The 12435-nt window shown below is 43.3% G+C and overlaps 1 protein-coding gene and 1 long non-coding RNA gene across 7 annotated transcripts in view; both read right to left on the bottom strand.

The window, feature by feature from the left end:
• LOC134297424 (uncharacterized) overlaps nt 1-12432 on the bottom strand; it is a 26289-nt gene extending 13857 nt beyond the window's left edge. The window contains exons 1-2 of the long non-coding RNA XR_010004157.1: nt 7969-12432; nt 1-1543 (exon numbers count right to left, since the gene is read on the bottom strand). The exon at nt 1-1543 is cut by the window's left edge and continues 13857 nt beyond it. This is a non-coding gene — a long non-coding RNA (uncharacterized LOC134297424). The remainder of the gene's footprint in view (nt 1544-7968) is intronic.
• Nucleotides 1-12435, bottom strand: part of gbe1 (1,4-alpha-glucan branching enzyme 1) — a 267486-nt gene that overhangs the window by 181663 nt on the left and 73388 nt on the right. The gene's annotated exons all lie outside the window — the stretch shown is intronic.

Genomic DNA, 12435 nt, shown 5'->3' with positions numbered 1-12435 from the left:
TCAGGTTTTCATGCATTCCCTAAGCTCCCTTTCAGCTGCCAAGTTGTTACAAATAGGATAGCCTTGATACACTCAGAGGAAAACAAATCTGTAAAAAGAAATGCTTTTCCTCTTCCTTTTAAAACTATCAATGACTAGTTACACACTTTCAGGTCATTTAAAAATCCTTCATGTTGAGTTTCTAATTTCTTTGCAAGCATATATGCTATTTTACATACATATAGCTTTATTGGGTTGAAACATTTTGTTTCTCAATGACTGCAATTTTATATGCAATGTAATGTAAAATTTTGTTGTTGCTGTGGTGATATTCATTCAGATCAGTTCCACTTATGGCAACCTTATCACAGGGCTTTCTTTGCAAGTCTTCTTCAGTTTTCCCATTGCCCTCTTCAAGGCTGGCAAAACACAACTTACCCAAGATTACCCAAAGATTTCTCATGGCTAAGCCAATTCTTGGTCTCCCTGAATCCTAGGGCAAAACTTAGATCACCACATCACACTGACTCATTTTCTAATATGGGGTATATGAGCTATATTGGTTTTGTGTCTCTTATGCTTTAACTATAATTTTAAGCCATGTACATTCTACCTGTCACTTTTCTTTTAACAGTCCTTGAAGAAGGCCGTACAAATATTTCTCAGCCAAAATACATTTATAGAGCAAAGCCATTTTAAGCCTCCACTTCACATCAACACTGTTTAACAGTTGAGCAGACCTTGTCTTAAATTTATGATACTAAATTCATATATTAGAAACCAAAAATCAGAGTAAGGGAACTAAAAAAGAAGTCCTTTTTGGGAGGACAAAAGAAGAGAGGGAGTAAAGTAGCCCAATGTTGAAGAAGTTTGTGCTCAAAATGTGATATCCTACCTAGATCATCATGAAACATCATTGAAACAGAGAAAATTCTGCATTAAGTAATTACCTGTGTAAATTATATTAAGAAAAACATGCATTTATTGGAATAGCTCAAAAGCACAATTTGATCTTAAACATGTCTAACCCCAGGGTAAGAGAGCAAAAGACTGAATCAGTGGGAGCCATTGCTCTAACACTAGAACTCTTTCTATTCTTAATAACTCCAAAAGAGCTCTAGAACTGAAATTACAGGTCAACTGTCTTCCTTTCTTTTCTTTCCTTCCCTATTTTCCACTTCCTTCCTTTTCTTTCTTCTATTTTTTCCTCCCTTCCTCCTTCCAATTTCCTGTCTTCGTTTTCCTTCCCAACTTCCCATCAAAGTTTACCTGATTCTCTGTTGTTACTTTACTTTGGAAGTAGAGTTGTTCTGGCTATTTTTCAGAGACACTGTACACATCTAGGAAAATATTTCCTGGTAGTGGGGTATCAGGGGTATTATTATTGTTGGGTATATTTTCTTCACCCAGATTCTGTGGTGGTGCATCTGGGTCTGACTTGTTTTCAAAGCAATTTCTGTGTTTCACAGTGTACAGGAACTGGTATTACTATTTTCTATTCTCAACCATGTAAATATATTAAGGAGCAAAAGCCTAAGTTAGATATCACATGTGCCATCAAAACCTTTTGTGATGACTCATGGGCCTTGTAGTCCTGCTCAGGACATTGTAATTCCTGATGAAGATGAAAACTTGGGTTTTTTACCTTCCCAGTCTGAACTGGATTCCTCTCAGCCAGATCTTTCCCAGGCAGATCTGGGAACCTTGCACCTGCAAGAAAGTTGTCTCCCAGAAGTATGTCAAACAAGCCCAGAGCCTACTTCTCCCGTATTCTTGCGCCGGGAGTTTTGTAAACAACAGAGAAGTTTAGATTCAGCTTCGCGCAGGAGTGCGAGGATTGCAGCTAAGAATGTGGCCAATTAAGACTGCTTCTCGTGAGAATCTTTGGGGAGTCTCACATCTGGTCTCAGAGTTAGCTTTCGGTTCTGATTCCCAGAGAACTGCTTCGGCGGGAAGCTAGACTCTATTTAGGTGTTTTACCCGCGTAGTAACTTCGCGGAGTCAATTCGTCAGCCTACGGAGCGAGTTGTGTCTGGACAGCGCGCTCCGGTTCAAGCCTCGCTCCTGCTCAAGCCTTGCCTTGCTATCCAGCCTTCGCCTTGCTTCCCAGCCTTTGTTTATCTACGGACTTTGCCTTGTTTCCCAGGATCAATCCTTGTCTTGTTCCACGGATTTATCAAGTTATTCCACGGACCTTGTTCTTGTTCTTAGTTACCTTGTTCCACGTTCAAGCCTTGTTTCAAGTATCAAGTTATTTCCTAGCCTCGCTCAAGTTTCATGGACTAAAGGACCTTGTCATCTCCCCTCACTTTGCTTGGCAAAGTGAGTGTTTCGGTTATTGGATTACAACTTTGGACCTTAATATTTCTTATTGGACATTGCTTTTTTGGACTAATTCTGACCTTTCCTGAAAGGTCTAATTCTGGACTATTTTCTACACTTGTTTTTATTAACTTTATATATTCCTACAATAAAGATATTAGATAGATTCTGGCCTCTGTGTATGGTTATTGGTGCTCTGCAGCCTGGGTCGCGACAGTTTGACTCCGCCACCCTAAGCACCAATTAACCTCGGCCAGAATGTCTACCGGAACCGTACCTGGGCCGAGCGGCCAGCCGATTACCTACACCATCGACAAGGAAGAGGTGGACCGAATCCGTGATAAGCTCAATGCACAGGATGGAGAAATAAGGGGTTTGAAGGAACGCGGAGTTCGTCTTCCGGCCATGGCGTTGCCAACCAAGTTTACTGGAGAAGCTTCTAAGGTTCATGTCTTCCGTCGCCAATGTCAAGCTTATCTGGAGGCCCGTGCTGCCGAGTTTCCCCAAGAAGACATCAAAGTGGCATGGGTTTACAGTCTTCTAGACGGGCCAGCGGCCAGCTGGGCGACGGCACTGTTCGACCAAGCCTCTCCACACCTAAGATCAGCGCAACACTTCTTGGACCACCTCAAGGAGACTTGGGGAATCGAGGACAATTTGGAGGCAGCCGGTCACAAACTCCGTCGCCTTTTCCAAGGAGACAGACCTATGTCTCAGTATATAGCCGAGTTCCGAGTGCTGGCCCACAACACCGGCTGGAACGATGTAGCCCTCAGGGGACAATTCCGGGAGGGTCTCAACATTGAAATGCTGGAAGAAATCTCCAAGGTGGATCCTCCCCAGACCCTCGAGGCACTCATTGATCAATGTTTACGGGCTGAAGTCATGATTGCCAACAGGAAACAGTGGGTTCGAGGCCAGGGCAGTAGAGCCGGGGCAAAACCCCCCGCTCCCGCCAGCGTTCAGCCACGTCCGGTGTGGAGACCCCCACCGCCAACCCCATACCCCAGAGGAGGCGAGGAGGTGCCGATGCAGTTGGGCAATGTGCGTCCCAGACTAGATGCCGCCGAGAAGGCCCGTCGACAACGCTTAAACCTCTGCTGGTACTGCGGGAACGGGGGCCACTTCGCCAGAGAGTGCCCAGCCAAAGGGAAGCCTGCCGCCCGTCTTGCGGCGGCGTCCTCCACGGAGACGAAGGCGTCTGAGCCGACTGGCACACAGCCGGCGGGGGAAGCCAACGACCGGGTGTAGAGGGGCTCGCCAACCCGGTCAAAAAATCCATCCAAGAGCCGCCAACCGGGGTCCTGTTCCTTCTCGTGGTCACATTATGGTCAGCAAAAAGGGGACCCGTCATGATCCACGCCATGATAGACTCTGGAGCTACCAACAATTTCATCGATAGAGAGTATGCCGACTCTCTGGGATTACAATATCATGATTTCAAGAATGCCCGTGTGGTGCAAGCCATAGACGGCCGTCCCCTCAAGACGGGCCCCGTAAGTCAGTGGTCGGAACCCACCAGGATGTGGATAAGGGAACATATGGAAGAGATTTCCTTCTTTGTTACCGAGGTTCCCCATTTCCCTGTGATTTTGGGAATTCCATGGCTGACTCTCCACGACCCTAACATCTCCTGGTCCAACAGAGAACTGCAGTTTGCTTCACCGTACTGCCAAAACCATTGCCTCGTAGCCAAGGTATGCCATGCCACAGACACCGAGCCCATCATCACCTTGCCAAAGAAGTACTCCGAGTATTGGGATGTATTCAATGAGAAAGAAGCCGAAAAATTACCCCCACATAGACCTTATGACTGTGCCATTGACTTGGTGGAGGGGGCCCCGATCCCGCGAGGGCATCTCTACTCCCTGACTGAACCAGAGCAAGAAGCTCTCAGGGAATTCCTAGAGACAAACCTTCGCAAGGGATTCATCAGACCCTCTCAATCCCCAGCCGCCTCCCCAGTGATGTTTGTGAAGAAGAAGTCAGGGGAACTACGCTTGGTGGTGGACTACAGAGCATTGAACAATATCACCAAGCGGAACAGCTATCCCCTGCCTTTAATCTCGGATCTACTGGATCGGCTTCGAGGAGCCAAGGTTTACACCAAGCTGGATCTTCGGGGGGCTTACAACTTAATTCGCATCAGGGAAGGGGATGAGTGGAAGACCGCCTTCCAGACCAAATTCGGATTATTTGAGTCCCGAGTTATGAATTTCGGTTTATGCGGAGCCCCCGCAACGTTCCAGCATTTTGTCAATGACATTTTTCAGGACTATCTAGACAGGTTCTTGATAATCTACCTGGACGATTTTTTGGTGTTTTCCAGATCACAATCAGAACATGAGAACCACGTCAAAATGGTGTTACAACGATTGCGGGATCATGGACTTTATGCCAAGCTGGAAAAATGCGCTTTTGATCTACAAGAGGTAGATTTCCTTGGTTACCGCATCTCGCCTCTAGGGCTTTCCATGGATCCAGCCAAAGTTTCAGCAGTATTGGAATGGCGGGCGCCAACTAACAAGAAAGAGGTGCAGCGTTTCTTGGGGTTCGCGAACTACTACCGCAAGTTCATTCCAGATTTTGCCCGCTGGTCCGACCCCATCACTAGCTGCATCCGTGGAAAGCAGCCTTTCCGCTGGACTGATCAAGCAGAGAAAGGGTTCCAGCAACTAAAGAAACTATTCACCTCCCAGCCAATTCTACAGCACCCAAATCCTGGAACCCCTTTTGTGGTGCAAGCGGACGCCTCTGATGTGGCAATTGGGGCTGTACTCTTACAACCGGTGGGAGATCACCTCCACCCCTGTGCCTTTTATTCTCGTCAACTAACCACACCAGAGAGGAATTACACCATTTGGGAAAAAGAACTACTGGCCATAAAGGCAGCCTTTGAAACTTGGAGACATTGGCTAGAAGGGGCCAAATTTCCCATTGAAGTCCACACTGATCATCGTAATCTAGAACATCTAAGAACTGCCCGCAAACTAAATCAGAGGCAGCAACGTTGGGCTTTATTCTTTGAACGTTTCAACTTCCAGATCCATTATGTGACCCCAGCCCAAACCAAGCAAGCAGACGCCCTGTCACGTAAACCGGAATACGCTGCAGGACGCAAGGAGACCTTTGAATCCCAACTGCTACAACCTGAGAACTTTGCCACGCTCACGGTGGGGAACACCAAATCCATTCCCATTGGTTCAACTTCCCCTACTCCAGGACCCATCTGTGCTCAAGAAATCAGGGCTAGTCAGCAAGCAGATGCCTGGGCGCAGGACCAACTTCGCCAAGGTCTGCATTTTCCCTTTTCGCTTAAAGATGGGCTGCTCTGCTATAGAAATCATGTCTATATCCCACCCGGACCGGGCAGGGAAAAGGCGCTTCGTCTGTGTCATGACTGCAAACCAGCAGGGCACTTCGGACTATTTAAAACTATGCATCTGATCCTAAGGGATTTTTGGTGGCCCAAGATCCGCAAGGATGTGGAAAAATATGTCAACACCTGCCCAGTATGCCAGCGCTCCAAGATACGAAGGGAGAAGCCCTCAGGGCTTTTACACCCCCTTCCTACCCCATCTCGCCCATGGGAAATAATTTCCGCGGATTTCATCACTGACCTACCACCTTCCTGTGGGTTCACCACGATCTTAGTGGTGGTGGACCTATTCACCAAGTTAGCCCATTTCATTCCCTGCGAAGGCCTCCCCACGGCCAAGGAAACTGCGGATTTATTTCTTCAACATGTCTTCAGACTACATGGATTGCCCAAGAGTTTAGTCACAGACCGTGGATCTCAATTCACCTCTCGTTTTTGGAAGGCACTACAAAAACTATTGGGCATAGACTCTCGCTTATCTTCAGCTCATCATCCCCAAACAGATGGGCAAACGGAGCGCACCAATGCCACTTTGGAGCAGTATCTTCGCTGTTATGTAAACTATCAACAGGACAATTGGGCTTCTCTGTTACCACTGTCTGAGTTTGCCTACAACAATGGAGTTCAAGCTTCTACAAAAGAAACGCCGTTCTTTGCAAACTACGGCTTCCATCCACGTTTCTTTCCCCCTGTCATTGAAACTTCAGAGGTTCCCGCAGCAGAGGATTGGCTGCAGGAACTCACAGCGGTGCAACAACTTTTGCTCCAGCAACTGGACCAAGCCAAGGAGGACTATAAACGCCACGCTGACAAACATCGCCAGCCGGGTCCCGAAATCAAGGTAGGAGATCGGGTTTTCCTGTCCACTCGCTTTCTGCCCTCCCACCGCCCTTGCCGGAAGTTAGATGCCCGTTTCATTGGCCCCTATCCAGTGGTGGCGCAATTAAACCCCGTGACTTTCAAACTCCAACTTCCGCGTTCAATGCGCATTCACCCAGTGTTTCACCGCTCCCTGCTCCTTCCGGCGGATGGTGTGCGTCCTGATACAGACCAACCGGCCCCCCCTCCTGTTTTGATGAATGGGGAGGAGGAGTTCGAGGTTGAGGACATTTTGGATTCTCGCTTTCACCGCCGCCGCCTACAATATCTCATTGACTGGGTGGGTTTTGGCCCTGAGGAACGCTCTTGGGAAGACGCCTCCACAGTCCATGCTCCTGATCTAACCCGTCGCTTTCATCAGACCTATCCCGCCAAGCCGCGACCTCGCGCCTCGGGGAGAGGGCCCCAGTTTGGGAGGGGCCTTGAGGAGGGGGATAGTGTGATGACTCATGGGCCTTGTAGTCCTGCTCAGGACATTGTAATTCCTGATGAAGATGAAAACTTGGGTTTTTTACCTTCCCAGTCTGAACTGGATTCCTCTCAGCCAGATCTTTCCCAGGCAGATCTGGGAACCTTGCACCTGCAAGAAAGTTGTCTCCCAGAAGTATGTCAAACAAGCCCAGAGCCTACTTCTCCCGTATTCTTGCGCCGGGAGTTTTGTAAACAACAGAGAAGTTTAGATTCAGCTTCGCGCAGGAGTGCGAGGATTGCAGCTAAGAATGTGGCCAATTAAGACTGCTTCTCGTGAGAATCTTTGGGGAGTCTCACATCTGGTCTCAGAGTTAGCTTTCGGTTCTGATTCCCAGAGAACTGCTTCGGCGGGAAGCTAGACTCTATTTAGGTGTTTTACCCGCGTAGTAACTTCGCGGAGTCAATTCGTCAGCCTACGGAGCGAGTTGTGTCTGGACAGCGCGCTCCGGTTCAAGCCTCGCTCCTGCTCAAGCCTTGCCTTGCTATCCAGCCTTCGCCTTGCTTCCCAGCCTTTGTTTATCTACGGACTTTGCCTTGTTTCCCAGGATCAATCCTTGTCTTGTTCCACGGATTTATCAAGTTATTCCACGGACCTTGTTCTTGTTCTTAGTTACCTTGTTCCACGTTCAAGCCTTGTTTCAAGTATCAAGTTATTTCCTAGCCTCGCTCAAGTTTCATGGACTAAAGGACCTTGTCATCTCCCCTCACTTTGCTTGGCAAAGTGAGTGTTTCGGTTATTGGATTACAACTTTGGACCTTAATATTTCTTATTGGACATTGCTTTTTTGGACTAATTCTGACCTTTCCTGAAAGGTCTAATTCTGGACTATTTTCTACACTTGTTTTTATTAACTTTATATATTCCTACAATAAAGATATTAGATAGATTCTGGCCTCTGTGTATGGTTATTGGTGCTCTGCAGCCTGGGTCGCGACACCTTTCAGGATTTTGAAAATTGAGGTGTGCATTAGATTTGATGGTTTGAGTAAATATTGTATTTAGATTAGATACTAATGATTTCAAAACTTTCAAGATAAATTATAGCAAAGACTCTCTAGTCTCTCAACATCTTGCAAAATCATGTCCTCAAAAGAGGAAAGGTGATTCTAAAATAATAAATAATAAAAATTATATTTTTGTGGGGGAGGGAAAATCTTTAAGTTTTTCTACCAAATTTAGTCCAAATTCCAAGTTCACTCCAGTGATTGAAGAACCATCCCACTTATTAAGATTATTTACATACATTATGTACTTCCAAGTAGAAATGTATCCTATATAAGCCAGGATCAGACTCAGAAGAAGGAGATGTGAAAATGGGAGGAAGATATACAGATGACTTGGAACAAAGACTCAGAACGATTATTGAAGAAACACAAATATGAGAGTCCAAAGGCAGATTTACAGCTGAACATTAAGATAACAAAAAATAATGACCACAGATTGTTTACCTAACATTATGATATTTAAATTGTTCAAGACTTCCCATACCTTGGCTTATCAGAATGGAGACTACATTTAAGAAAGTGGAGAAAGACTTGGACTGTGAAAGGCCGCTATGAGGAAACTAGACAAGACCCTGAAGAGTAAATACTGTATATATCATTGCCTACTGAAGTTGGAATTGTCCATGCCACTGTATTTTCAATTTATAGGTATGGTTGTAAAGTGAGACTGTTTTACTTTGGACATATAATGAGAAGAAACGACCTACTAGAAAGGACAATAATGCTTGGTAAAATAGAAGGCAGTAGCAAAAGAGAAAGACCACATTCCAGCTAAATAGAGTCAGTCAGTGATACTATGTCTCTAAAACTCCCAGATCCAAGAAGTTGTTGATAACAGTGTGACTTAAGAGATCTCCCATTTATAGGGTTATCATTAGTTAAAATCGATGACAATAGTTTAAATAACAAAAATAAATAGTGGTGTATTGTAGCACTGAGCACTCTTTCAGGTTTCTAGCAACATACCAAACCATATTCCAGCAAACTCCAAAAGTGTGTGTGTGTGTGTATACTTTTTTCCATTTTACTCTGAGTTCAGTCAGCATTCTATGTCCTCTGAACAAACTCAATTCTAACTGAACTGTTTATAGGTCACCTTTTTCTAAAGAGTGTGAACTATTAAAATCCTTAGGACTTTTCCAAGTCTGTTGATACTTCCTTCTCATAGAGATGGTGCCATTTTAGCTACATAAGGGTTGGCACTCAGAGAATTGAGTTCGCTGTTAGTATATATGATTAAGATATGGTTTTGTTCAACCAAAGAGAGATCTATTTTCAATTATTCCCTAATCCAGATACACATCTTGTGACAGAAACATGTCACTTTCACAGCTGACAAACTTATTCTGAAAAACTAGCAACAGTCTAAAGGGAATAAGCCACAGCTGATTTATAAAGGTTAATCCCACTGGACAGAAATATCAGATTCATCTTCAACTAGGGTTTTAACAACTCATTTTCTCTAACAATTAGAGTTCAAAATGGAAAAACTGCTTGGGGGATGTGAAAAAGCAAGAGACACAACTTTCAATAAACTTAACTTTGTGTTTGTGACCTCTGTCCCTAATCATGTTCATGTCGAAAATGTTATGACCAACACTCTATTCTAAATTAAAGATCCCTTTAATAATTGACCCAGTGTCTGAAGATACTTAAACATTATTAAATATTATACTGTTCATAATTTGAAAGTGTTTGCAACTATGTTAAATGTTTTGCATCTTCCCAGTTCAAACTGCATAAAATATACCTGAACATTCCTATAATTTACCTACAGACCAATAAGGTTTTATACTATCATGGCTTCTAGCTACAGCAATCATCAGTATTCAAAACATCTCAATTTTCACACTATATAATTATAACACTATGATTCAAATGGAACTGCCATGCTTCTAGTTTATGACATTCTGGGGGACATATTTAGCATTTCAACAAGAGGGCTCTAGTGCCTCTAGTGCCAATCCTAAGATTTTTAAAGATGCAACCACAGCAGTTAAAATGGAATTACAGTGATACAATTGTTTCTTCACAGGTTTATAAACACTTACAACTTTAGGGTAACCCACTGTTAGTTGTTAACTGTGATTGAGTGATTGAGTGATTACATCTTTGCAGGAGCTCATCTCCTATATATTTTCTTACTTTTCCCAGAACTTTCTTTAAAAAGAAAATCCCTTCCATTAAAATTGACTTATACATGATATTTTATTCCATTCTGCTGCCACTATAAAATAATTTATTGTGATCCTTTATGCCTACAGTATCTGGCTTCAGAAATTCATATAAGCAAACAAAACCAAGTGAAACAAAAACAAATTCACTTTCTATTTATTTATTTATTGTATCAGAAGTGAACTGAGAGTACAGTTGTAATGTATTTAAAATGCAAAATTAAAAAATTTGGTATTATAGTAATTGTCCTTTGACCAGTAGCTGGCCACTTGGAGTGCCTCTGATACTGCTATAAGAAGGTCCTCCATTGTGCTTGTGGCAGGGCTCAGACTGCATTGTAACAGGTGCTCTGTGGTTTGCTCTTCTCTACACTTGCATGTTGTGGACTCCACTTTGTGGCCTCATTTCTTAAGGTTGGCTCTGCATCCTGTGGTGCCAGAGCTGAGTCTGTTCAGCACCTTCCAAGTTGCCCAGTCTTCTGTGTGCCCAGGAGGGAGTCTCTCATTCGGTATTAGCCATGGCTTGAGGTTCCGAGTTTTAACCTGCCACTTTTGGACTCTCATTTGCCGAGGTGTTCCTGTGAGTATCTCTGTAGATCTTAGAAAACTATTTCTTGATTTAAGGCACTGGCGTGCTAGCTGATATCTGAACAGGGGATGGGCCGGAGATGTGACTGTCTTGGTCCTTTCATTATTGGCTGCTACTTCCTAGCGGATGTCAGGTGGTGCAATACCGACTTGCAGCACTTTCAATTACTGTATATACTAGAGTATAAGCCGACCCAAATATAAGCCGAGGCACCTAATTTTACCACAAAAACTGGGAAAACTTATTGACTCGAGTATAAGACGAGGGTGGGAAATGCAGCAGCTACGGGTCAATTTCAAAAATAAAAATAGATATTAATAAAATTGCATTATTTGAGGCATCAGTAGGTTAAATGTTTTTTGAATATTTATATAAAACCATAATTTAAGATAATAATAAGACTTTAATAAGATAAGACTATCCAACTCTGAATGCCTATATACTCAAGTATAAGCTGACCTGAATAGAAGCCGGCCAGGACCCTCACTCGAGTATAAGCTGAGGGGAGCTTTTTCAGCCCTAAAAAAGGGCTGAAAAACTAGGCTTATACTCGAGTATATACAGTAATCTAATTAGATTAAAATAAGTCAAACCAAACATAAAACGAACTATAAAAGTCAACCTTTTCAAGGTTCCTTAACAAGGTGCATGTTTCTTCAGCAAAGTCATTTTTTCCTTTCACTTTGACCTACTTGCAAGCTGCTCTGCTAGGAATCCTTAATGCTGAATTTTTCATAATTTGCTGGGAGTGAAATCTAGCAGACATAGCTGCTGAACAACTAAGTTCCCATGATCAATGAAGTCGGCATGCAGCAACATAGGATTCTGCCGTGCCATCTCTTCCATGAATTCTGTTTACATGTTGTCATGCTTAGATTTAATAATTGCTAGATATATGCACATCTCTCCCTGCTATGTATATCTGCCTGTACAACACATCCTGTGAAAGGTATGGTACCTCTTGTAAAAAAAAATACTACCCAGTAGATGCTCTTATTCTCACCAAAGAGCCATTTCAAACACTTGAGTACTACAGCACTTGAGCACCCTCTTGAAAAGAGAAAGCATGACAATTGCTATATATGAAATTACAGCAGTAAAAATAGACCAGCATTCTTTTTCCACATTCAATCTATGTAAACCCAAAGCAGGACCTGGACACCGCTTTCATATTCATTTGGCATTCAAACTAGCAGTTTTATCCCAGTGTGTGTGTCTGTTCTTTTCACTCAGATTTCTCAAATCCAATTGAATCCTACTAATTGATTTTGGATTTACATACTTTTCATATTATACATGTTACTTATACTTCTCTTCACTATCTCCCATCTTGCTGACTTGTAAGACATAGATTCTCCTGAGTTTCTCTTAAAATTTATTAAATCCTTATTTATATTCAGTCATTTTAGGTTTGCTGTTAAGTCACCTTCCTTATTCATCATAATCCCTTTTGTTCACTGGGGAATCATGATATCCTAGTTTTCTATTATTTTGACAGGAAGTCATGTAGGTGAAGAGAAGGATCTGCAAGTCTCCTTTGAACTTTAAAATATAAATTGGCACATCAGAGAATGCTAGGAAACTTCAATTTCAACTTTGAATGACTGAACAGAGCAAAAGTACAATTTTAGAACCAG

This window comes from Anolis carolinensis, chromosome 3 (genome assembly GCF_035594765.1).
Source record: "Anolis carolinensis isolate JA03-04 chromosome 3, rAnoCar3.1.pri, whole genome shotgun sequence".
Lineage (NCBI taxonomy): Eukaryota > Metazoa > Chordata > Lepidosauria > Squamata > Dactyloidae > Anolis > Anolis carolinensis.
This window is presented reverse-complemented; position numbering and strand designations above follow the sequence as displayed.